This window comes from Hordeum vulgare, chromosome 3H (assembly GCF_904849725.1).
Source record: "Hordeum vulgare subsp. vulgare chromosome 3H, MorexV3_pseudomolecules_assembly, whole genome shotgun sequence".
Classification (NCBI taxonomy): Eukaryota; Viridiplantae; Streptophyta; class Magnoliopsida; order Poales; family Poaceae; genus Hordeum; species Hordeum vulgare.
In genome coordinates, this window is record NC_058520.1 from 183,926,425 (window position 1) to 183,948,839 (window position 22,415).

Here is a 22,415-nt window from a genome sequence, read left to right on the forward strand (position 1 = left end):
GTAGTCGATCACCGGATCATCATCGATCTCGGGGCCTACCAGAAAGGAAGTAGTGAAGGGGGAACACAATAAATAACAGAACAAACAAAAACATCACAAAGCAAGGCGTGGCTTAAAGGCAGCGCTAGGCATGAGCTAACGCAGTAACTTCCGTCGTGGACGGGTCGGGAAAATATCACATGATATTTCCTGGGTGTGTGGCTACTACCGGTCGGACGAAGACGATGGAAAAGTTCCACGTTTGATATGCTAGGGCCGCGTGACACACGAGCGGAAAGTGTATCCGGGTTCATCTCGTTCTGCTGATCAACTTTCTTGTTGAAAATATTTTCATCTAAGCTATGGTTTAATTAATATTAATTTTTAAAGTTTTATTAATATTAGGAATAAAAAACAGATTTAATTAATTCAATTAAATGCTTTTATGACATCAGCATGATGCCATGCAGACATCAGCAGTTAACTGGTCAACTCTAACAAGTGGGTCCCATGTGTCATAGACACAATTTTTTATTAGGGTTAATTATTAATTAATCAGATTAATTTAATGGGGGCCCACGTGTCATATTCTGTTAGGATAATTATTTATCTATATTAACAGATTACTAATTTCTCTTTATCATATATTTACTACTTCCTCCATCACGGTTTAGAAGGCGCGGTTCCGTTTACATGCATTTCGAGAATAGAAGAAGTATAAGGCGTGTGACATTTAATGCTTGATTAATTAGAAGTACTCCCTCCGTCATAGTTTATAAGGCGTGCACGTATACCTAGGTCATCAATTTAACATATATAAAATATATTATTTAATATAAAAATTATATCATTAGAAAATAGAACATCTAAAGTTTCTAATGATATATTTTTGTAATATATGCCTCTCATTAAGTTGGTCAAACTGACGACCTAGGTATACATACATGCCTTATAAACTGTGATGGAGGGAGTACTAGTAGGCTGCATGCACTCCTAGTTTAGTGGTTGTGTGAGTTATTGTGCATTATCTTCTCAAATATTTAGGCGCCTTGCGATTATTGTGTGAGCACTTGCAAAAAATATAAAGCCAATCAAGATTTACCTTGGTCGGAGAAATTGCTCATGCGCGCCTACTAAACCGTGACGGAGGGAGTAATAAATTCATTAATTAATTAATTCACTAATTAATTAAATAATTAAGTAAACTATTTATTATATATATATATATTTCCATTTTTTAACAGTTTAGAGGGGGTGGTGTTCCTGGGGCCCCTTGTCATACACACAAAACAAAAGAAAAAAGGGATTAGTGGGGGAGGTTAATCCCCCCACTAACCAGCTGGTTGGGGTGTCCAGGGGGGCAGAACCAGGGGCCAGGGGCGAGGGGCGCGGTGGCCAGGGAAGCCAGGAAGCAAGGGCGGTGCAACGGCCGGAATGGCGCGAGGCCGGCGATGGGGGAGGAAGAAGGTGAGAAGCGGCCTCACATCTCCTATTGGGGAGTGGCAGTGTGCGTCGGGAGGAGGCGACAGCGAGCGACGGATGGGTCTGGTGGAGGTGAGCTGCAGTTGAGGTGGATCCGGTGGCGGAGAGAGTCGGCGGGGAGCTCCAGCGTGGTGGAGATGAGTTGGGGGCGACGTGTGAACTCGGCCTCCGCGGGGCTTCGGTTGCCAAGTGGTGCAGTAGGGCGAGGGAGCTGGCCTGGCGGAGAAGGGGCCGAAGGGCCGGCCGGCATTGGAGGATCAGGGGGTCGACCGGTGATGTGGCGGGGATTCAGGGGAGCCTGAAGGAGGGCCGGCGAGGTCGACGGGGTGGCTCCGTTGGCGTCGGTGCGGAGGGGAGCCGGCCGATGGGGAGGCGACGCGGTTTCGACGTGGGGAGGGCCGGTGGCAAGGAGGAACGGGTAGGTGCGAGGCGGCAGGGTGCAGCAACGGCCGGCGGTGAGGGGCGGGGCTAGGGCCAGGCAGGGAGGAGCGTGAGGCGCAGGTGGTGAGGGGCTTCGGTGGGAGCGCTAGGAGGCTGGGCTCGGGGCGATCTGGTGGAGCGAGGGGGAGGCAGGGGCTCACGCGAGGTGGGGGTGACGAGGGGAGCGAGCCAAGGGAGTGAGAGGGATCGAGGGGAGGGTTCCCCTCGTGGCTGGTGGGGTGTGGCGGCGGCGTGTGGGAACTCGGAGTGGGGGGGGGGGTAGCGCTAGGTATCCTTGGGGGTTTTATACCCCCTGGTGGAAGTAAGTTGTGGGGTTGGCCGGCATGCTCGGCCGATTGGCCCAGTTGGGCCGGAGGTTTCTTTTTTTATCTTTTTTTTCTTTCTTTTTTTAAATCTTTTTAAATAGACTGTTATGTTTTAAAGATTAGTAATAAATGACCATTACAAAAATAAGTGAACATGCCCAATATTTGCATTGCAATATTTGGTATAGTCACAATTAAATTTGGAGACCTTCTGAAAACAATAGAAAAAATTATAATCCCAAACATTTGTTAATTGTTTTAGGGGCACGTAAACATTTGCAAAGATGTGTTTGCATTTTTAGAAATACCCAACGAAATTTTCAAACCTATGCATGATTTTTATTTACTCGTTTGCAAAACTTTTAATTTCACTTTTCAGATGATTTTGAATTGCAAGGAATTTGAATCACTATTGATTCCATCAGTAATCATAATTGGATTATTTTAATCCTCAGATTACTCTAGCACCAAATTCAGGGTGTCACAAGAAATCTCCTCCACCTACTGAATGTATCCCATTCAAAATACCACTTGGGATAATTGAAATAATTAGGAATGATTGTTATGCAGGAGATGGAACAGTCAATCCTAGTATTCATTTGTTGAAACTTACAGAACTTTGTGAGTTGTTTAATATTTCAGGTTTGACAAGATATGGAGTCATGAGGAAATTATTTGCCTTGTCACTGAAAGGAAAATCATTGGAATGGTATAGGCTACTAGATGATTCTCACCTACGGGATTGGGAAGAGATTCAGTCTCTCTTTTACTCCAAGTTTTATCCTCTTCATGAAGTCCATGTGGATCATGGTAACAATGCTTTATGTGAGACTTATATTGTTGAGTTTATTCATGATCTCACTGAAAATTATTATGAGAACGGAACATATGCTTATAGATATTTCAATAAGATCAAGTTCCCTCTCTTTATGTCAAAGGTTTTGAAGCTGCACTTGTTTTGCCTTCCTATGCTTATTGATTTTTGCTTCAATGAATTATTCTATTGCAATATTCCTTTGCATAGGAAGCACGTTAGACTTAAATGTGTTTGGTATTTGCTTCTTAATGCTCTCTTTTGTTCTACAACTCTTATTCCTACGAGAGTATCATTAAAATCGTAAGCCTACCTTTATGGCTATAAAGAAAGAGCTCTAGGGAGACAACCCTTGTTATCTTTACTTTTTTTTTTTTTTACTTTTAGTTTTTAGTGGTCTTGATGTGTGTTACTACTGTAGCAACATCATTGTATCTTTATTTTTAAGCTTTGTGCCAAGTTATAGCCTCCGATTGCAAGAAAGATCAAGAATTGTGACATGCTGTCCAGAAACTGATTATGCCTGCTTGACGGAAAAATTTGCCAAAAGTCATCCGATCATCTTTTTGTTCAGAATGTTTTTGACAACATGCTCTATATAATTTTATTTCTGGCATCTGTTCTCAGGTTTTGATTTGAATTGCAGAAGTGCCCCGAATAAATTATTTACTACCTGATGTTCTGTTTTTCACAGATTCTGCCATGTTTTGTGTTTTCATTGTTTTGCGAATCCTAAGCTTGTTTTTTTATTTGCAAAAATCTTTTGGCATTCATGATAATCTGTATCTTTTCATGTGAATCTTTATTTCCAGCAGGTATTGAATTATTTTATTAAGCGAACTAACTACTCTAATCAGCTTATGATGAGTTTTGTATGAAGGGAGTTTTCAAGTATTGCGATAGGAGAGATGATGAAAGAAGATAAAGGAGTGTCGAACGCTCAAGCTTGGGGATTCCCCCATGCATACCAAGAATTATTCAAAGAAGACTCAAGCGTCTAAGCTTGGGGATGTCCCCGTGCATCCCCTTCTCTATCAACAATCATCAGGTTGTCCATCTCCATACTATATTTTTATCACTTCATATGATATGTGCTATGCTTGGAGCGTCCCGCTATTTGCTTTTTAGTTTGTTTTAGTTTTGATTGTTGTTCATAACAAGTCAGAACCTAGCCTACCTTGTTTGGGAGAGAGACACGATTCATTCCACTCTGAAACACAACATAGGTTTTCATGCTTATTCTTTTTGTGTGTTCTTCATCTTTTCGTAGCTACTGTCATGCTTAGCTCTTAGCTTTCATGCTTATCTTCTTAAGAGCTTTTATTTAGGTTGATTTTGGAACTCTCTTGAGTTATCATGCTTATCTTGTTTAAAGAGTTGTCTTGTTGCACTGAGTTGTGTGTCTTGCATAAGTAGGTAACTGAGGTTGCTATTTAAGTATAGTAGTAACTTGCAATAGTTTTGAGGTATTGATTTGAGTAATGTTTGGACTATTGGTGCCAAGAGCTTGAGCCTATTAGTGATAGGTGTCGTATTTTGGGAAATCCGTGGGTTTTTTAAAAACTAAAAATTAGTTGAGAACTCTATCTACTTAATTGATCGCTAATCTCTAGAGGGGTTGGAACATATAGAGTACCCTCACGTTACCATGAGTCGAGGATGCGCAAGGATAACCAAACGCCCAAATATTCCTCCCCGGGGTACTTGTCTCTTTGTGAATTTCCTAACTAGATAGGGAGTTACCGATAATAAGTGTATGAGTTCTTTGGACTAATGTGAGTATTCGATTGTTGGCACTTCCACCATCCATATTTTGCTAGCCTCTTCGGTACCGTGCATTGCCCTTTCTCACATTTGGAGTTGGTGCAAACTCTGCCGGTGCAGCCAAACGCATGACATGATACGCTCTGTCATACATAAGCCTCACTATATCTTTCCTCAAAACAACCACCATACCTACCTATTAAGGCATTTCCATAGCCTTTCCGAGATACATTGCCATGTAACATCTATCATCTCATGACTTGATCTTCATGTCATACATGCTTTTGCTTGACCATAGAGCCGGATGATAGTTGGGCCTTGCCCTTATTACTGCTACATGACGCGCTAGTATCATTGCATATCCTGCTACACTGGCAGAGGCATACATTTGCATACATTATGATAGTTTTCACTTATCTTTATGTTGAGTACTTCTTATAAAGTGTGACGATTTTTCTTTCTATTCATGTAAAATATAGAGTGTTGCCCTTAAGTGAGGAAAAGATCCCAAAGAGGACAAACAAAAGATCCCAAAGAGGACAAATGAGAGATAAAAGAAAGATCCAAAGAGGCCACAAAAAAATAAAAATAAAAAGAAGAGAAAAACAAATAAAAAGAGAGAAGGGGGCAACAATACTATTCCTTTTGAAAGATCCACACTCATACTCCTTTACTATATTGGTACTACATAGAGATTAGCATTCATGCATAACTATGTGGGGATCTTTACACTATAGAACTTGGTTTGCATATTCCAATGATGAGCCTCCTCAAATGAGCTCTAGGTCTTCATGAGCAAACAAGTTGGATGCACCCCCACTAGTTCCATTGGAGAGCTTACCTTAGCTCATATGTGCATCTGTTACATGGCAATCCCTACTCCTCACATCATATCTATCATTTGCCTTTCTCTCGCCTATGGTTGTCCTCATTGATGTAATCCTTTCACACCTTTTTGTCTTCCTTCCCCATCATTATTCTATTTGCCATCCTAAGTGCCAACATATCTTGCTTACGCTCATCCATTGCATGAGTGCTCAAAATCGAAAGGGAGAGGATCATTTTGACTTGTGCCTGACAAGTGGTCTCGGGATGAGTCAAAATAAGATCCCGAAGGACACTAAGTGTGAGGTTTAGTACATTGACTTCTCAATTAAAAATATTTCATCTCTGAACCCATGTCCCACTTCTTGCACGCAAACACCATTTGGAGACATTCGAGTCATGGACAGCGAGAGCTCTTGCACCTTTATGTTCTTACTTTGCTAAATTCAATACTAGATATAGGCTATTGCTTGTTATTGTCTTGACTTGAATTGCATATCTCACTTGATTTACTTTGAAGTTCTTATATGTGTGTTAGCATGTCACCACGGAAATTATTCTGTTATCATTTATCTACTCGAGGACGAGCAGAAATTAAGCTTGGTGATGTTGATACGTCCCAAATGTATCTGTAATTTCTGCTTGTTCCATGATCTTTTGGGTGACATTGTTATATGTTTTGCTACACTTTTATATCATTTTACACATATTTGGACTAACCTACTAACTCAGTGCACCCAGTGCCAGTTTCTGTCATGTGATGTATTTTTTGCAGGGGCTTTTACCCAATTTTCCAAAGCCCGAAAAATTCCAGAAAAATATATAAAAAAATCAGCGAAACAAAAGCTTTGGGATCACCGAAGGAGGGCTAGAGGGGGGCCAGGGGCCTCCCAGGCGGCCTGCTGGCGCGGCCAGGCCCTAGGCCACGCCAAGAGGTCGCCTGGGTGGGCCCCACCTCCTCTGGTGCCCTCCTTTGGCCTCCATCGTTCCGCCGCCGCAGCGCTTCCGAGATCGGGAGCGTCAGGAGACCTCTTCCCGTCACCCTGCCGGAGGGAGGATTGACCTCCGGGAGCTTCTCCACCGCCATGGACGCTTCCCAGATGTGTCGTGAGTAGTCCTCCTTGGACCATGAGTCCATGACCAGTAGCTAGGTGATGTCTTCTCTCCAATCATGTTCTTCAATGGTTAGTCCTTGTGAGCTACCTCATACGTCTCCAACATATCTATAATTTTTTATGGTTCCATGCTATTATCTTGTCAAACTTTGGATGTTTTGTATGCCTTTTTTATCTTTTTTGGGACTAAATTATTAACTCAGTGCCAAGTGCCAGTTCCTATTTTTTCCGTGTTTTTGACCCTTTTCACGGGAGGATTTTAAACGGTATCCAAACGGAATAAAACTTTCAAAAACATTTTTTCCAGAACAGAAGATACGCGTCAGACTTGAGAACCAAGGCAGCGGCCAACAAGGGACCCCACAAGCCCCCTAGGCGTGGCCAGGGGGGCCGCGCCTAGCAGGCCTGTGGGCCCCGTGTGGCACGTCTGCCCTACCTCTTACGCCTATAAATCCAGAAAAATCCAAAACTGCCAAAGAGAAAAACGAAAAATACTTTTCCGCCGCCGCAAGCTTCTCTCTCCGCAAGATCCCATCTGGGGCACGTTCTGGTGCCCTGCCGGAGGGGGTATTCGTATACAGAGGGCTTCTTCATCAACACCATGACCTCTCTGATGATGCGTGAGTAGTTCACCATAGACCTTCGGGTCCATAGCTAGTAGCTAGATGGCTTCTTCTCTCTCTTGGCTCTTCAATTCAAAGTTCTCTGTGATCTTCATGGAGATCTATCCGATGTAATCTTCTTTTCCGGTGTGTTTGTCGAGATCCGATGAATTGTGTATTTATGATCAGATTATCTATGAATCTTATTTGAGTTTCTTCTAATCTCTTATATGCATGATTTCATATCCTAGTAATTCTCTTCGAGTTGTGGGTTTTGTTTGGCCAACTTGATCTATGATTCTTGCAATGGGAGAAGTGCTTGGTTTTGGGTTCATACCGTGCGGTGACCTCACCCAGTGACAGAAGGGGTAGCGAGGCACGCATCATGTTGTTGCCATCAAGGGTAAAAAGATGGGGTTTTCATCATTGGTTTGAGTTTATCCCTCTACATCATGTCATCTTGCTTAAAGCGTTACTTTGTTCGTCATGAACTCAATACACTAGATGCATGCTAGATAGCAGTCGATGTCTGGAGTAATAGTAGTAGATGCAGAAAGTATCAGTCTACTTGTCTCGAACGTGATGCCTATATGTATGATCATTGCCTTGGATATCATCATGACTTTGCGCGGTTCTATTAATTGCTCGATAGTAATTTCTTCACCCACCGTATTATTTGCTATTTTGAGAGAAGCCTCTAGTGAACACTATGGCCCCCGGTCTACTTCACACCATATTTTCAGCCTTACAATTTTACTTCGTTGCACTTTCTGCCTTCAGATCTCACTTTGCAATCAATCTTGAAGGGATTGACAACCCCTTTATAGCGTTGGGTGCAAGCTCTTTTGTTTTTGCGCAGGTACTTCGGACTTGATGCGATTCTCCTACTGGATTGATACCTTGGTTCTCAAACTGAGGAAAATACTTACTGCTCCTGTGCTGCATCGCCCTTTCCTCTTCAAGGGAAAAACCAACGCAAGCTCAAGAGACGACAGAAGGATTTCTGTCGCCGTAGTGGAAGAATTTCTGGCGCCGTTGCCGGGGAGGATCAAGTCAAGAATAGTCTCCCGTCAACGTGCCAATTTCTGGCGCCGTTGCCGGGGAGGATCTAGTTCTAGGTGAAGCTCATCCAAGTAAGTGTCGGAAACTCATCTCTTGCATTTACTTTTTTGCCTCTCGTTTTCCTCTCCCTCACTTCTCAAAAACAAAAATAATTGCCTTTTTCATTTTCCCTTTTCTTTCGCTTTCTTTCTATTCACAGGTGTGCTATGTGCCTTCAATATGCTTGCATCTTCGCTTGCTGAAAATCTAGTGATATGGATCCTCATCCACTTGCTAATCTCTTTAAGAGATCTAATTATGTTGATCCAATTGCTAGTGAGTTGAGTGCACTTGACTTTCTCTATGGAGTTTTGCTTGAGATGCGTGAATCTGAAAATCGTGATGAAGAAATTTATGAAGTGATTCACGAGGGCTCCTTGAATGAAAAGCATGATTGCAATGGTTTCACTATAAATTCTATTAGTGACAATCATGCTAAAAATATACAAAACCCTAAGCTTGGGGATGCTAGTTTTGCTATGTCCACTACTTGTTGCAATGATCATGATTGGGGTAATGATTTTACTTATGATCTTGAAAATTTGTTTAAGCCTCATGATGAATATGATATTTGCAATAATATTGAAAATGGATTTGGAGAAGTCATGACTTCAGTTGATGATAATCCCACTATTTTTGAAGAGCGTCAACTTTGCCTGCATGTGGATCATGAAAAGAATATCCTTTGTGATAGCTATATTGTTGAATTTGATTATGATCCCACATGTAATTGCTATGAGAGAGGAAAATATTGTGGTAGAAACTTTCATGTTACCAAATTACCTCTCGTTATGTTGAGATTGCTATTGTCTCTTTCTTCTTCCTTGCATTTGGTAACTATTGGTTGTCTTGCCAATTTGTTTTCCTATAAAATGCCTAAGCATAGGAAGTATGTTAGACTTAGATGTGATTTTCACATGCTTTATGATGCTCTCATTGTGCTTCAATTCTTGTCTTTTGTGTGAGCATCATTGAATTATCATTGCCTTTCTAAGGGCGTTAAACAATAGCGCTTGTTGGGAGGCAACCCAATGAATTTATCTTTGATTTTTCGCTTTTTTGTTTTGTTGCGTCCACACCACAGTAATTCTGTTATGATTGTGTACTTTGTGTTTCTTTTTCTGTTTGAGCCAAGCAAAACCATTATGACTAGTCTTGGTGATGGTTGTTTGATCCTGCTGGAAAAAGACAAAAACTTTTTTCTCACGAGATTATTTTTCATTTTTATTCAGAAAGAGCTTTTGAGTTGATTATCTTTGCTTCGGGTTGATATGCCTTTTTCCGAGGCAGTCGTAATTTTTCAGAATTTTCGAGGTACCAGAAGTATATGAAGTATACAGATTGCTACAGACTGGTCTGTTTTTGACAGATTCTGTTTTTGTTGAGTTGGTTGCTTGTTTTGATGAAACTATGGATAGTATCGGGGGGTACTACCATGGAAAAGTGAGAATACAGTAATCTAACACCAATATGAATAGAATTCAAGTTGCTACAGTACCTAAAGAGGTGGTAGTTTGTTTTCTTGTGCTAATGATATCATGAGTTTCTGTTTAAGTTTTGTGTTGTGAAGTTTTCAAGTTTTGGGTGATGTTCTCATGGACAAAGGAATAAAGAGTGGAAAGAGCTCAAACTTGGCGATGCCAAGGCATCCCAAGCCAAATTCAAGGACACCAAAATTACTAAGCTTGGGGATGCCCCGGGAAGGCATCCCCTCTTTCGTCTTCAATCCATTGGTAACATTACTTGGAGCTATATTTTTATTCACCACATAATATGTGTTTTGCTTGGAGCGTCTTGTATCGTAAGCGTCCTTTCTTTTTGTTGTGTCACAATCATCCTTGTTGCACACCTTTTGAGAGATACATGCAGTCATCGTGAATTTGCTAGAATGCTCATCGGGCTTCACTTATAACTTTTGAGCTAGATAATTTTGCTCTATGTGCTTCACTTAGATCTTTAAGAGCACGGCGGTGCGTGACTTGGTAGTTGGTTTGTGCTATGAAAGTAGTCCCAAAGGTGATAGGTACCCAAAGAGGATACAAAAACCTCCATCTTCATGTGCATTGAGTAGAAAGAAAAGTTGATTCCTCTCAATTAGTTTTGAGACGTGGATGTGGTAATATTAAGAGTTATGTTAGTAGGGTGTTGTGAATCTAGAAATACTTGTGTTGAAGTTACTGATTCCCGTAACATGCATGTATGGTGAACCGTTATGTTAGGAACTCGGAGCATAATTGATCTATTGATTGTCATCCTTTGTGTTGCGGTCGGGATCGCGCGATGGTTAACACCTACCAACCCTTCCCCTAGGAATATGTGTTTAGCACTTTGTTTAGGTTACTAATAAAAACTTTCACAACAAGTATGTGATTTCTTCATGACTAATGTGAGTCCATGGTATAGATGCACTTTCACCTTCCACCATTGCTAGCCTCTCTAGTGCCGCGCAATTTTCGCCAGTACACAAACCCACCATATGCCTTCCTCAAAACAACCACCATACCTACCTACTATGGCATTTTCATAGCCATTCCGAGATATATTGCCATGCAACTCCCACCGTTCCATCTCATGAGTTGTGTCGTCACTCTCATGTTGCCATTGCATGATCGTAAGATAGCTAGCGAGATGTTTCAATGTCATACACCAAGCAAGATCGTTGCACATCCCGGTACACTGCCGGAGGCATTTCCTATAGAGTCATCCTCGTTCTAAGCTTTGAGCTGTGAGTAAATAAAACTGTGATGATCGTCATTATTAGAGCATTGTCCCGTGTGAGAAAATAAAAAAGAGAGGCCAAAGAGCCCAAATAGAAAAAGGAGAAGAGATAAAAAAAGAGGCCAAAGAGCCCAAATAAAAAAAGATAAAAAGAGAGAAGGGACAATGCTACTATCTTTTTCCACACTTGTGCTTCATAATAGCACCATGTTCTTCATGATTGAGAGCCTCTCGTTTTGTCACCACCATATACTAGTGGGAATCTTTATTATATAACTTGGCTTGTATATTCCAACGATGGGCTTCCTCAAATTGCCCTAGGTCTTCGTGAGCAAGCAAGTTGGATGCACACCCACTAGTTCTCCTTTTGAGCTTTCACATACTTATAGCTCTAGTGCATCCTTTGTATGACAATCCCTACTCATTCACATTGATATCTATTAATGGGCATCTCCATAGCCCTTTAATGCACCGAGTCAATGTGACCATCTCCTCCTTTTTTGTCTCACAACCACCATCACACTCTATTCCACCTTAGTGCTATATCCATGGCTCACGCTCATGTATTGCGCGATAGTTGTAAAAGGTTTGAGAAAGTAAGAGTGCGAAAACAATTACTTGGCCAATACCGGGGTTGTGCATGATTTAAATTAGTTGTGTGAGGATGATGGAGCATAGCCAGACTATATGATTTTGTAGGGATAACTTTCTTTGGCCTTGTTATTTCGAAACATCATGATTACCTTGCTAGTTTGCTTGAAGTATTATTGTTTTCATGTCAATAGCAAACTGTTGTTTTGAATCTTACGGATCTGAACATTCATGTCACATTAAAGAAGTTACAAAGGAAAACTATGCTAGGTAGCATTCCACATCAAAAATTCAATCTTTATCACTTCCCTACTCGAGGACGAGCAAGAGTTAAGCTTGGGGATGCTTGATACGTCTCCAACGTATCTATAATTTTTGATGGTTACATGCTATTATCTTGTCAAACTTTGGATGTTTTGTATGCCTTTTTTTATCTTTTTTGGGACTAACTTATTAACTCAGTGCCAAGTGCCAGTTCCAGTTTTTTCCGTGTTTTTGACCCTTTTGAGAGGAGGATTTTAAATGGTGTCCAAACGGAATAAAACTTCCGAAAAGATTTTTTCCGGAAAAGAAGATACGCGTCAGACTTGAGAACCAAGGCAGGGCCCAACAGGGGACCCCACAAGCCCCCTAGGCGCGGCCAGGGGGGCCACGCCTAGCAGGCTTGTGGGCCCCCTGTGGCACGTCTACCCTACCTCTTCCGCCAATAAATCAAGAAAAAAATCCAAAACTGCCGAAGAGAAAAATGAAAATACTTTTCTACCGCCGCAAGCTTCTGTCTCCGCAAGATCCCATCTGGGGCACGTTCTGGTGCCCTGCCGGAGGGGGGATTCAGATACAGAGGGCTTCTTCATCAACACCATGACTTCTCCGATGATGCGTGAGTAGTTCACCATAGACCTTCGGGTACATAGCTAGTAGCTAGATGGCTTCTTCTCTCTCTTGGATCTTCAATACAAAGTTCTGCTTGATCTTCATGGATATCTATACGATGTAATCTTGTTTTGCGGTGTGTTTGTGGAGATCCGATGAATTGTGGATTTATGATCAGATTATCTATGAATCTTATTTGAGTTTCTTCTGATCTCTTATATGCATGATTTCATATCCTTGCAATTCTCTTTGAATTGTGGGTTTTGTTTGGCCAACTTGATCTATGATTGTTGCAATGGGAGAAGTGCTTGGTTTTGGGTTCATACCGTGCGGTGACCTCACCCAGTGACAGAAGAGGTAGCGAGGCACGCATCATGTTGTTGCCATCAAGGGTAAAAAGATGGGGTTTTCATCATTGGTTTGAGTTTATCCCTCTACATCATGTCATCTTGCTTAAATCGTTACTCTGTTCGTCATGAACTCAATACACTAGATGCATGCTGGATAGCGGTCGATGCGTGGAGTAATAGTAGTAGATGCAGAAAGTATCGGTCTACTTGTCTCGGACGTGATGCCTATATGTATGATCATTGCCTTAGATATTGTCATGACTTTGCGTGGTTCTATCAATTGCTCGACAGTAATTTTTTCACCCACCATATTATTAGATATTTTGAGAGAAGCCTCTAGTGAACACTATGGCCCCCGGGTCTACTTCACACCATATTTTCAGTCTTACAATTTTATTTCATTGCACTTTCCGCCTTCAGATCTCACTTTGCAATCAATCTTGAAGGGATTGACAACCCCTTTATAGCGTTGGGTGCAAGCTCTTTTGTGTTTGCGCAGGTACTCGGAACTTGACGCGATTCTCCTACTGGATTGATACCTTGGTTCTCAAACTGAGGGAAATACTTACTACTCCTGTGCTGCATCGCCCTTTCCTCTTCAAGGGAAAAACCAACGCAAGCTCAAGAGACAACAGAAGGATTTTTGTCGCCGTAGCACTGCCCTACATGATCAAGGCATCTATGTAATTCTCTTGATATTGCTATGCTCGGTTTGTTGGGATCCAATGGATTATGAGATTATGTTCAGATTGTTATGAGTTATATATTTGATTATACTTTTATATTATATTCCTTAGTGATTCTTGCATGTTCTCCGTTGCTTTTTATTGCTTTGGCCAAGTAGTATATCGTAACTCCAAGAGGGAGTGTTATGCATGATTGTGGGTTCGGGCCCCTCGATGTCTAGCTTGAGTGACAGAAACATGAGACTATGGGATGTTCTTGTTGCCACCTGGAAGAAAACAACGGTGCTTGTGACCAAGGTTGCAAGGATCGTTTACCTTACACATAGTTCGTTAATGCAGTTGTTCGTTGCTTTGAGTTTACACTTTGGGTGGGGCTCGCAACTTAATACCAGAGAGATGTTCTGGATATATATCTCAAGGTGGATGATTAGTAAGTAGATGTTGATGAATAAACGGTCTACTTGTCTCGGTGTATTGCCCATTACTATTGAACATCTAACTATCAAGGAGCATAATTAACATTCCGACGTGATCATAATTCTGTCAATTGCCCAACTGTGATTTGTTTACCCTAGCATAGTTTTTTATCGTCTTTTGGGAGAGAGACATCACTAGTGACCATCATGTGACTCCGGTCCATATCACCATCATTGCTTACACCTCCACTATTTACCGCTTTCTTTACTTTTCCCTTGCAATCACTATTACCTTCCCGCTTGTTCTTTGATCCTTTGCAAACTACAAGGCCGGAGAGATTGAGAACTCTATGTACTCATTGGGATCAAAGTTATTTGTTGTGTGTGTAGGTCCACGTCTTCTGCTAGTGCCAGGGTGGAAGGCACCTACTTGTTGAGCCTGGGAGTCCTCCTGGTTCGATAAACCTTACAGTCTTTGTGTGAGGGAATTTGCTGCTGACTACATCTCCACCTTCCACTTGGGGTCCAACGAGGGGCGAGAAGTATATACATCAACTCTTCATCAGCAGCATCTGTCGCGGTAGCTGCATCTTCATCTACTTCCCGCTGAGCCACGAGGGCCGCGCTAACCACTTGATTCATTACCGCCTGGTATAGCAGCAACAACTCTTGCGGCTAGGGAGCGACGAAGGTGGGAGCGGAAGAAATATATGTTTTTAGATCTTGCAGCGCCACGCCTGCTTCCGGGGTCCATTTCATTGGGACCGCCTTCTTCAGGATTTTCAAGAACGACAGGGCGCGTTCAACGAATTTGGAGATGAATCTACTCAATGCGGCAACACATCTGGTTAGCCGTCTCGCGTCTTTGACTATCTTGGGTGCTTGCATCTACTCGATAGCCTTAATCTTGTCGGGGTTGGCTTCTATCCCTCGCTGAGAAACAAGGAACCCAAGGACCTTGTCGGATGGAACACCAAACACTCATTTCTTAGGGTTGAGCTTCAGGTCAATCTTGCACAGGTTCGCAAAGGTCTCTTCTAGGTCTTGTACATGGGTAGCTGCGTCTCTGGTCTTGACCACTATGTCATCCATATAAGCTTCCACATTTATGTGCAACTGGGGTCCAAATCCAATTTGCACGGCTCTGGCAAAGGTAGAACCAGTTCTCTTTAACCCAAAGGGCATCCGTACAAAGCAGTATGTGCCGCGCAGAGTTATGAATGTGATCTTTTCCTCATCCTCTTTGGCCATGAATATCTTGTGGTACTCGGAATATGCATCCAGGAAGGAAAGCCGATCGCACCCAGAAGTGGCATCAACTATCTGATCAATGCACGACAAGGTAAATGCGTCCTTCGGGCATGCTTTGTTTAAGTCTATGAAATCAATGCAAAGCCTCCATTTCCCATTTGCCTTGCGCACCACTACCGGGTTAGCTAACCACGTTGGATGTAGTACTCCTCGGACCAAACCAGCTGCTTCTAGCTTCTTGATCTCTTCGGTGATAAATTGTTGCCTCTCCAAGGCCTGTTTCCTAACCTTCTTCTTGACGGGTCTGGCATGAGGGCACATGGCAAGGTGGTGCTCAATTACCTCTCTTGGAACACCGTGGATGTCAAAAGGTTGCTAGGCAAACACATTGACATTCGCCTACAGAAAGGCAACTAACGCACTTTCCTATTTGTCACTAAGGCTGGCACTCATGGCAAACGTACCATCAGAGCCATCCTCCCTTGCCTGGACCTTCTTTGTCACTGGGTAGGAGATCTTGGACTTCCGGCTCGTGGAACTATCCAGAAGGTCATCGATGGGTGCAGCACACTCCGCGGAGGCGCGCTTCCCAGAGTCCTTGCTAGTGTTCCTGCTAGACTTCTTTTCCTTCTTCTGATTTCTGGGAGGTGCGGGTTCTCCCACGGCTTCAGCTGCCACCGCGTCTTGATGCATCTGGTCTACGCAAATGACTTCGTCCTTTTTGTCGAACGGGATAGAGATTACTCCCATGGGGCTTGTCATCTTCAGGACGTTGTAAGCATAGTGGGATGCTGCTATGAATTTTGCCAAGGCTAGGCGACCAAGAATTCCGTTGTATGGCAGGGAGATCTCGACCACATCAAATACGATATTCTCGATCTAGTAGTTGAGATCCCCGCCGAATGTAACCGATAAAGTTATTTTTCCCTTGGGTTGTCCTCTGTCGGGGTTAATCCCTTGGAATGAACCCATAGGCTTGAGATCGCTGTCAGGGATCTGCAGCCTCTTGACCACCGAGGGAGAAATCACGTTCATCCCTGTCCTACCATCAACTAACATCTTACTCACCTTGAGGTTGCAGACTGTTGGGCAAACAAACAATGGCAGACACCCGACCACGGTAATGCGATCAGGGTGATCCTCCCTGTCAAAGATGATAGGTGTGCATGACCATTCGACTGGCGTTCGAGACTCCACCGCAGGCTCCATGGCGTTAACTTCACGCACCCACTGTTTGAGATGGCGGCAAGAGGAGTGCAAGGAAGCACTCTCGTCAATGCATATGGCGTCGACGGCCTTCTGGAATTCTCTATCGCTGGAATCCTCTCCAACGTCTTCATCGTCACTCACGTCATCTTCCATTCTCTTCTCGCGGCCTCTAGCAGGCCTTTTCTTTTGCTATGGCGCCTTGTCGTGGTGGCCTGCTCTGCCACTACGACCTTTCTTGGCAGCACTATCTTGGCCCTTCTCCTTGCCGCGCTTCTCGTATTCTTCTTTTTGCTTCTCAGCAAGCTGCTCAACTTGGCGGCATTCTTGGAGATCATGGCCCTTGGTGCGATGAACCTTGTAGTATGGCCCGTTAGTATTTCCGGATTTCTCTACCGCTCTAGCCTCCTAGCAATCAGCGCACGAGGCAGCTCCCTTGCCGGGGGTCTCGACTTTTGCCTTCTTGCCGGCGCAGAGGTCACCAGAACTTTCGACGGCCAACACCGCCTTGCCCTTACGCTCCTTGTTGTGCTTCTGGTTCCTCCCCTTCGATCCAAGGGTATCGACGTCATCATGAGAGTTGACTCCAACACCTACCTCCTCCCCGGGGAGTCGCCTTCCTTCTTCAGCTCGCGTACACTTGTCCCCCAACGTGTACAGATCGTTGACGGTCTTGGGGAGTTTAACACTCATTTTGGCCCGCATCCCCTGTTGCGCATGTTCGAATGGAACGCGACAATCACGGATGCGGGGTGTATCTCGAGAATGTTGCAGTGCACTCTACTAAATATTTGGATGTACTTCTGCATAGTTTCCCCTCCTTCTGTGGGAGGACGTGCAAGTCATTGGGTTGTCCTAGCTCCTGGTGGCCACCCGTGAAGGCACCAACGAACTCATTGCACAAGTTAGCCCATGATGAAATGTAATTCTCTGGTAGGTGCATCAACTACGACCTCACATTTGTCTTGAGTGGCAAAGGGAAATAGTTGGCAAGCACCTTCTCATCTCTACCTCCAGCAGCCTGGCCGGCTATCATGTAGATGCCCAGGAACTCTACCGGGTTAAGCTTTCCGTCCTAGTTCTCGGCTTCAAGCTTCAAGGCTCGGCTCAAGCTTCAAGGCTCGGCTCGACGGCCAGCAGACCTGTCGCGACTCATGAGTGAAGGCGGGACACCCAACCTCGTAAGGTACGTATCCGCCAGCACTGGGCGCGGGGTCGCAAGTGTCTACGCCGTTGCGCTTATCAGATTGACGGCATCCTTCCCGGCATCATTCAATGGTGATACATGTGTCCTCCTTCCGCCTATCTTCTAGGACACGCCGCTGGTCTCCCTGGTCGCACGAGCGGACGAGGCCATGGATGTCGCGTTGGGCCCGTCAGTGCGTGGAGTTTGTTGTGGCTGCCCTTCTGTTGAGACCCTGACTTACACGTCGAGATCGCCAAATGCCCGTGTAAAGTGATCCCAGAGATCAATGCTCACTGAACACACATATACTGAATAACAAGAGTCTTACATCCGAATTTAACGTCTAAGACAATAATGGAACCGTCAAGGTCAAGTCTTACATAGATAGGGCCTAGAAGGCCAATCACACCATCTTAACTACTAGCGGAATACTTTGTAGAAAACGGGAACCCGTGCCATCAGCCTTAACCAGCAGGCATTCTGACTGAGAAGCGTCCTAGCTCGTGTGTCCGTCTCCGACGACGAATTCCTCTCCATACTCTAGTTCCTCTATGTCTAGTCAATAAAATAACCAGTGGCAAGCTGATGAGTACTTTGAATGTACTCGCAAACAGCCCATGATATGGATAATGCAGTTGGTACAACAATAAAGTAATATGCAGCCTTTGCGGAACGCAAGTTTTGATTGGAAATGATCATGGTCAACTACTTGTATGGATATGCATCATAAACTAGATGGTAATCATAGGGACAGGTTGCAGATATCAACATATCTACTGAGGGCTAAACACCTCACGTTCACCCTATATGCCAAGTCACCAAACTTGTCATATCGTGTTTCTCAAATAGCATCTTTTAACACACACACACACACACACACACACACACACACTTGGTTTATGCGGAAACGACTAGACGTAGTTTAAGCAGCACCACCCAACTATCCTTGACTGTCGACACGCTAGTTTGAATAGTTTTACACTCTGCAGAGGTTGTACGCTGTACCCACGAGATCCGCGAAACTTTTGTGTCATCCACGACTCGTGGTATATAACATACCCGAGGTAAGTACCCGATCATTGCGTTTCCCCTGGCGACACTAGACAAAAAGTCCACTCGATTGGCACCCATCCCACATGATGTACATCATACGAGCATCGACTCTAGACTGTTTCATCCATGCGGGGACCAACGGTGTGCCCGGAACACGTAAAAATGACATAGTCGACCTGCCTGGTACGACCCCGTCACGATAGTAACCACATATCACTCCTGCCACTAGTAATGTGGCCTCTTTGCTAGCACCGACCAAAGTAATCGACCAAGCCCCGTCCCATAAAGGGGTATCGTGGTCGCACATGTAAGGTTGGGACGGTCGAAACATCATAAATTTAATCCCATTTCCGAAACCACTCACACAAAACCTTTCCGGTACACCACTTCTTTGTCAAGTGGTCATCCAGCTCAACACCGTCACCCTTGGGCATTAGTGGCACCCGACGGGGTTTCTGTAAAACCTTTGATAACACCTTTGCTTTACCATCATCATGCATACGCTCATCCTATGCGTAGCACTACTGTCTACTTGTCAACATTTATCAGCGTGACCCTCATAGATGGTAAGGTCATGCTCAATGCAAGTGCTCCACATGAGCCATCGGTAACACCATGCTAGGGTGCACCGATTAATCTTAACTATATGCATCAGAATAAAATAAGCAACATGTTGTGCATACAACATTTTCTCAGACATGGTGAAAGGGTTGCTTGCCTTGATCAGCTATGTATCCGGGGTCTTTAGGGTCTTCGGGTCCAAGTCCTTCTTCAAACGCGTGATCTATCGCCATAATTAATAATAAGGATAATAAGAAGCACACTCAAACACAGAGCACAAATCACTTAAAAAATGTTAACCTATTCTGAAAAATCTTATCTTTAGTTTAGAAATGTTTTTCTCTGGTTTTAATGTAATAATATATTTTTAAAATCTATTTAACAGGATCTAAAATATTTAAACTAGGCATTTTAATTAAAGCTATGTATAAAAGTCTTTGCAAAAATTTGCACAACAACACTAATAAATTCTACACATTTTTAGAAGAATTGTGGTGGAAAATATTTAAATTTGATTAAATAGTTAATCTTGCAAAAAACATTTAAAAACAAATTTAAAAGAAAAAAAGAAACGGGGGCTCAATCCCTGGCCTCGCTCGGCAAGGCCGGGCCGCACAACTGGCCAACCAGCCAATTAGCCAGCCAGCTAGCCGAGGTGCACGGGCGCCGTCAGGTTTAAACCTGACGTGCGGGCCCCTGCAGTCAGCGGCAGAGAGAGGAGAGGGGGAGAGGGGGGGGCGTGAGACTTCCCGGAGTCAGGTGGTTGTTGGGGACATGGAGAGACACCGAAGGGAGGTGAGAACTGGCCGGGGCTGGCCTCCTTTGCCTCGGGTGCGCCCTCTAGCACGCCCAGAGCGTAGGTTTTGCATGCTACGGCATGCTGGCACGCTCCGATGTGCTTTGGCCCTATTTGCCTTGTGTGAGGGGTGGCTTAGGTGCCCCTTGGTTACTAGGAATCGAGAAGAGCAAGGTTGGTCAAAGGGAGAGGCTTAAAGAGATGATGTCAGCTTTCAACCAGAAACTGAATTGGTGATTTTGGCTTACTCACATCAAACTAAAGAGGGGCCACTCTTCTGCAGTTGAGGAGTGGTGCTCGCAACCTATGTTGGGAGTTCGGAGAGAAGGGTGTGGGTGTAGAGAGTGCTAGGTGCTTTTTTACCAATCTCGCTGAAGGTGTTTGATCTAGGTTTGGGGTAGCTAGCCTTTACCAATGCTGCTGAAAATTAACAAGATTGGGTTTTCGGCATAAACAGGATGCTCTACCAAATTTGAGCTCTATTGGACAAGTTTGCAATGTAAACTTGAAAACACTGCCAAATGATAGTTCTGCCTTATTAAAGGCGAAGGTGAGAAAATAAATCCCCACAAATCCAATTCTTGGCACGGTCTCCTCATTTGGGTTATTGAGCAGTCCTGCAAAGTTTCATGCCATTTGGACAAACTTTGCTATGTTGAGTTGCTTCAACTTGATTCTGGACAGGAAGGGTTTTAGGACTATTTTGTGAACCAAACCACCTTGGAATGAGGTGAAACTTGGCATGACCAGAAAATATAGCTTGGGAAGCATGCTGGAATTTTCTGTAAATTTATTGAGAATATTTCCTTTGGAAATATTTAAAACTTTCAACAAAGACAAAATAGGTTTTCAAAGGTTTGCTATAATATTTTGAACCTAAATAGGGGTTGAAAATCTTATGTATGGAAAATATATGTCCTCTTAGTATCCCCAAATTTTCTTAGATTTTTCTATGGTACAAAAATAATTTTCCTATCAGAAATATCATTTATCACCTGAGAAAAGAACATGCAAATAAAATAGGAAAATATTTTATAAAATAATCATTTTATGGTTTTGGAGAGATACAATAATGCTAAAATCAGAATACAATCTTTGGGTGAAGGCACCCCCTTGAAATCAGGGACTTGTAGTGCAAACCCCAAAGCAAGGTTTTGAATTAACAAAATGAAAAAAGGATTTTTATGGAAATATTATGTTATAAAAAAATTAGATTCACACACTCAAGAATACATACAGTCAATGACAATCATGGCACTCATAACATTTGCTTAAAAGTTTTAATAACTCCAAGTTTGAAAGACTACAGTTGAGGCAAAGTGAAAACATGGTGTGACAAACCTATCCCCCTTACAAGAATCTCGTCCCCTAGATTCCTAAGCTAGGTGCTAAAAAGGTACATAAATTCGGGTCGGAGATAGTCTTCACGCTCCCATGTTGCTTCTGCTTCGGTGTGATTGCTCCACTGAACTTTGAAGTACTTGATGGTGCGGCTTCTGGTACAACGCTCGGCTTCATCCAGGATGCAGATCGATCTCTCGCGGTAAGTGAGGTGAGGTTGAAGGTCAATGGCTTGATGGTCGATGTCCTTATAAAGATCTGGACGGTTCGGCGTCTGAATGCACTCCCGAAGTTGTGACACGTGGAAGACGTTGTGCACATCTGAAAGTTCTGATGTAGCTCCAACTGGTAAGCAACTTCTCCACGCCTTGCCGTGATCTTAAAAGGTCCAATGAACCTTGGAGCAAGTTTCCCCTTGACGTGGAAACGCTTAGTCCATTTGAGATGTGTGACGTGGAGGTACACCTAGTCTCTGGGGTTGAACTCCACTTCTCTGCGGTGGGAATCTGCATAGCTCTTTTGCCGCGACTTGGCAACCTTTACGTGCTCCGTGACAAGTTGCACCTTCTCTTCACCTTCATGGAGAACGTCTGGCCCAAAAATCAACCCTTCACCAGTTTTGGACCGGTTGAGCGGGGTGAGGCACTTACGTCCATATAGCACCTCGAATGGGGTCATTTGGAGACTGGACTGGTAGCTGTTATTGTAAGAGAACTCAACAAAAGGCTGACAGTCTTTCCATTTGGACCCATGTGCCAAGACACAAGCGCGGAGCATATCTTCTAATATCTGATTTACTCGCTCCGTCTGTCTGCCTGTCTATGGGTGGAAGGCGGTGCTAGAGGAGTGCTTTGTTCCGAGAGCTTCTTGGAATTTCTTCCAGAATCTTGAGGTGAACTACGTGCCTCGGTCGGATACAATTTCCTTGGGAACTCCATGGAGGCTCACAATACGATGGA